The sequence below is a fragment of the Trichechus manatus genome, unplaced genomic scaffold, assembly GCF_000243295.1.
Source record: "Trichechus manatus latirostris isolate Lorelei unplaced genomic scaffold, TriManLat1.0 scaffold00022, whole genome shotgun sequence".
Classification (NCBI taxonomy): Eukaryota; Metazoa; Chordata; class Mammalia; order Sirenia; family Trichechidae; genus Trichechus; species Trichechus manatus.
This window is the reverse complement of record NW_004443958.1, coordinates 5858854-5864637: the sequence shown is the minus strand read 5'-3', so window position 1 is coordinate 5864637 and position 5784 is coordinate 5858854.

Sequence of the window (5784 nt, the reverse complement as noted above, 5' to 3'; positions counted from 1 at the left end):
CATTGACCTGCATTTTCCACAGGTGCAGCTTTTGAGGAGCAACTTGAACCCTGCAGGATGGACAGGCTCTGGGTAGGGGAAATGCTGGCGTCTTTAAAAGGGCTTATGTATAAGCCCTCCTAGGTTTGTTCCAAAGGAGCCCCGGTGTACAGTGATTCAAACCCACCAGCCGCTTTGCCAGAGAAAGATGTGGCCATCTGCTTCTGGAAAGATTTACAGCCTTGGAAACCCTCTGAGGCAGTTCTACTCTGTCCTATAGGGTCACTGTAAGTTGGAATCGACTCGATGGCAGATGGGTAATGGAGGTTTGTTCCGGCCTAGACTGGTTTGCTGATTCTGGGTCCTTGGCCTGTTTTCCACTGGAGGGAGAGAGCTCCGTCTTTATATTAATTGGTTAGAGGCAAGCTTGAGTCAGCTGATGTGCAGCAATGGCACTGTTGAGTTGTTGAGTTGTATTTGTGGCTTGCCTAGAAATGAAAGCTTTTTACTGGATTATTGTGAGGATGGGTAATGAAAGCAAGTACTCATCGAAGTTATTGATGGATTTGCATTTGGAATCAGTAACTAGGGTACACAGGGCTAGTTGCTTTGCTGGATTTAGCCATAAAGTATGAATGAGAATTAATTGGGGGAAAAGCTTGTTAATAGATCATCGTAATGCATTCTTTCCTTACCTATTGGAGAAAATTTCAGCCCTTGAAAAGGAATTTAGGGAGATCGATATTCTGTTCGAAGCATATTTTTACAAAAAATCCATTAGGGTCAGAGAAACTATGGAGTTACCTGACATCTACTGACGGTGGGGAGTATCACAATTCAGGCTGTGCTGAGAGATTATCTGCCCCACCTATAATATTTGTAACAAATACCTGCATGTGGAAATACCGTGGCTCCAGCCTATGAAACTGGAAACCTAGTACCTGAAGTTCCCTAGTCAGCTCTTATTCTTCTGGAGGATTGGATGGGAAGCGGTCAGATCCAGGAGCTAGTGCTCAATTTAACTTCTCTCAGGTTGAAGAATGATGCCAGCAGCCTGCCTCGAGCCCTGCCAGAGAGCAGCCTTCACAAGATTTGTGGGCTATATTGTACACAGGAGCAAAACACATCACTGTGTTTCTACCAGAGGGGTGCTGCTAGCTCTCACAAGGCAGAAGTCTAGTATAACTCGGATAAAGCTCCAGATCCACTGAATCTAGGCAGTTGTTGTTAGGTGCTGTCCAGTCGGTTCTCATAGCCACCCTAGGTACAAGGGAACAAAACACTGCCTGGTCCTGTGCCATCCTCACAATCTTTGTTATGCTTGAGCCCATTGTTGCAGCCAGTGTGTCAAGGTATCGCATTAAGGGTGTTCCTCTTTTTCACTGACCCTCTGCTTTATCAAGCATGATGTCTTTCTGCGGGACTGGTCCCTCCTGACAACATGTCCAAAGTACTTGAGACAAAGTCTCAGCATCCTTGCTTCTAAGAAGCAATCTGGCTGTGCTTCTCCGAGACAGATTTATTCATTCTTCTGGAACTCCATGGTATATTCCATATTCTTCTCCAACACCATAATTCAAAGGCCTCAATTCTTCCTCAGTCCCCATTCATTGTCCAGGTTTTGCATGCATATGATGCGATTGAAAATATCATGGCTTGGGTCAGGCACACCTTAGTCCTTAAAGTGACTTATTGGCTTTTTAACACTTTAAAGAGGTCTTTTGCAGCAGATTTGCCCAGTGCAATACATCTTTTGATTTTTTGACTGCTGCTTCCATGGGTGTTGATTATGGATCCAAGTAAAATGAACTCCTTGACAACTTCAATCTTTTCTCCATTTATCATGATGTTATTTACTGGTCCACTTGTGAGGATATTTGTTTTCTTTATGTTGAGGTGCAATCCATACTGAAGGCTTTGGTCTTTGGTCTTCATCAGTAAGTGCTTCAAGTCCTCTTCACTTTCAGCAAGCAAGGTTGTGTCATCTGCATATCACAGGTTGTTAATGAGTCTTCCTCCAATCCTGATGCCATGTTCTTTTTCATATAGTCCGGCTTTTCAGATCATTTGCCCGCATACAGAGTGATTAAGATTAGTGAAAGGATAGAACGCTGATGCACACCTTTCCTGATTTTAAACCACGAAATATCCCCTTGCTCTGTTCGAACAACTGCCCTTTGGTCTATGCACAAGTTCCTCATGAGCACAATTAAGTGTTCTGGAGTTCCCATTCTTTGCAATCTTATCCATAATTTGTTATGATCCACACAGTCAAATGCCTTTGCATAGTCAATAAAAGACAGGTAAACATCTTTCTGGCATTCTCTGCTTTCAGCTGAGATCCATCTGACATCAGCAATGATATCACATCCCTCCTTTCACATCTTTTTCTGAATCCTCTTCTGAATCTGTGGATGTACTGCTGCAACCACTTTTGAATGGTCTTCAGCAAAATTTTACTTGTGTGTGATATTAATGATACTGTTCAATAATTTCTGCATTCTGTTGGATCACTTGTCTTAGGAATTGGCACAAATATGGTTATCTTCCAGTCAACTGGCCAGGTAGCTGTCTTCCAAATTTCTTGGCGTAGACAAGTAAACCCCTCCAGCACTGTATCCGTTCGTTGACACATAGCAATTGGTATTCTGTCAATTCCTGGAGCCTTGTTTTTCACCAGTGCCTTCAGTGCAGCTTGGACTTCTTCCTTCAGTACCATCAGTTCTTGATTATATGCTGCCTCCTGAAATGGTTGAACATCGACCACTTCTTTTTGGTACAGTAACTGTGTGTATGCCTTCCATCTTCCTTTGATGCTTCCTATGTCATTCAATATTTTGCCCATAGAATCCTTTAATATTGCAACTCAAGGCTTGAATTTTTTCTTCAGTTATTTCAGCTTGAGAAATGCCAAGTATGTTCTTTCCTTTTGGTTTTCTAACTCCAGGTCTTTGCACATTTCATTATAATTCTTTACTTTATCTTCTTGAGCCACCCAGTATCTAGGCAGAGAAGATGAAATTCCCAAGATAGGAAAGGGATTAAGGATCTTGCTACATCAATTATCTATTACCACAATAATGCTGCATAACGATGACCACGAACCTCAGTGGCATATAATAATAAACTTAGTTTTGCTCAGGCATCTACGAGTTGGCTGGGTGGTATTGCTAATCTGGGCCAGGTTTGGCTGACCTCAGCTGGGCTCACTCATGTGTTTGTGGTCAGCTGGCAGGGCATTTGGAGGCTGGATGTCTAGGATGGCCTTGGCTGGATGAATTGGCTGTTCTCCATGAGACCTTTCATCCTGCAGCAGACTAATACGGGATTGTTCACATGGTAGAGGCAGGAGTCCAAGAGAGAAAGAAGAAGCCCTCAAGGCCCATTGAGTCCTAGGCTGGGAAGTGGCAGACCTTAACCTTCCCAGATTATATTGGCTGAAGCAAGTCACAAGGGCGGCCCTTTCAAGGGGGGCAGGAAGAGCTTCCAAATCATGCGCCAAAGGCATGGATTTAGGAAGGGATGAGAATTGAAGCCATTTTTGCAATCAGTTTACCATAGCCATATTTTGCATAAATGTTCCGGCTGAAATGAAAATATATTGTTAAGTGGATCATGAGAAGGAGCCAGTCAAAACGAGACTGGATCTGTGTAAAATAAATCAGTAGTTCTGTGTCAGTCCTTCCTGAACTGAAGTTGTACACTGGCCATTCTCTGACGTAGGCAAACTGTGTCTTCAGCAACTTGTTTGCCCATCTTTGATCCATCCATTAGTTACTTTTTATTTTTCAAACCTGCTCTTCAGCTGTGTTTCAGAAAGATGCTTATACATTATTTCAGGTTGGTTTAAATAACTGACAAAGGCACAATGCATTGAGTCTTACTGTGCATTTTCGTAGTGTGAACCCAAAGGAATGGAGCACCAAGTGTAGAGTTTTAGGCATTGGGCAATGGACTGGTGCTGGGCAGGAAATATCCGTCTCCTGGAATTGCCTCCTTGTCGAAGAGTCAGGCTCTGCTCTCAGAGATCTGGGTTCAAATGGTGCTAAACGGCTCATAATTGTGGCACTTTCCTTGACCTTTCTGAACCACTGTACCTGCATCAATAAAATAGAATTAATAACATACACCTCAAGACAAAGTAGAATTAAGTGAGATAATGTCATGGACTCATTGTGTGCCTGGCGAACAGTAGATTCACAGGAAAGTTCATCTCTCCATCACCCAATCCCATATTGCCCTATATCTTTGGGTCTATGTGAAAGACTGATTGGATTTTTCTGGCTAAGAATCACTGTCAGGGTGAGAGAGAGAGTGCAGCAAACCTTTATTGAGAATATCGTAATTGCCAGGCACTGTACTTATTGGTCATTGAAGATGTAAATATTTTTATGGCATGGTCCCTGTCAGGAGGGAATTTATAATCTGATGGTAATTAGGAATAAGACCCAGAACCTGGGCCTCTGGCTACAGGAGTTCAATGTTGCATCCCTAGTCACTAACTTTTCCCTGACCTTCCCTAAGAACCTGACTGTCTAGAGACTGAAATGACCCAACCATCAGAACTGGCTGAGCCAGTTCATGGGTTCAGCAAGGGGCAGCCACCAAAGAGTTGGAACAAGAAGTGTGTTGGATAAATATGAGTCAACAGGGTAAACATGAGTTAACTGGGTAAACCTCCTTAAGAAGGTGCCTAGCACACAGTAGGTCTTCAAAATAATAGCTCTTTCACTTTCCTGTAGTGGCCTTAGCTAAGTGTGCAACAGAGACCCAGGAACATCAACTTTAGTCTTAGTAAAACTTATTAGAAGTTAAAAATTGCCTAATCACTACATTCTGAGATCCTTGAGGGCCAAGAATATAATTTTTTCTCTGTGACATTAACATCTGCTTCACATATATGTGTATGTATATTTACAAAAAGATGTATTACTGTAAAGGGGTAGCATGAGTAAGTTCCTTTGTGGTAATGGAATAATTCTATATCTTGACTGTGGTTGGGGCTACATGAATCTATACATGTGATAACATTGCACAAAATGATACACATGTAAAAACTAGTAAAATCGAGTAAGTTCTATAGGTTGTACTAATGTCAATGTCCTAGTTTTGATATTGTATGATAAGTATATAAGATGTTACTATTGGAGGAGTCTGGGTGAAGGGTACATGGGACTTCTCTGTACTATTTTTAATACTTCCTATGAGTGTATAATTGTCTCCAAATGAAAATTTTTTTTTAAAAAATGTGTTAGCATTACTATCTATATCATCTATTATTATCTCATATTATCTATCATCTATGTGCTCTTATAGCAATGGCTGTTACTTCTTTGGTATCACTTAGCCTACTGTTTGCGTATCTTTCCCTTCCACTTAACGCTTCTTGAGGACCCAGCTTAGCTTACTATTGTGTCTCCAGGTCTAGTCTGGCATCAGCAAAAAATACCAGATTATTGAACGAGCACCTGAATGTGTGAATGAAAAAGTCCCCCTTTTTGGAGGAATTTAAGGCTTGGTTCAGTTAGTTAAGACCGCTTGCCCAAGTCTACGTCATTAGTAGTGGTTCTAGGGTCTCCTGACTCTACTATTCCATGCTGTCCAGAAAGTGACCACACTAGGAAGGCAGGTTAGTGACACAGTGTCTCATGACCATCTGTTAAACTGGAATGAAGGCCGATCCTGGCTGTCCTCCATGGGACAGCGTTATCTGAGATTAAGGTCATGCAAAAAAAGCCTCACTCACACTGCAGGTTTTCTTTCCTCCAGAGGAGTCTGCGCTTATCATAGCAGCAACCAGCTGAC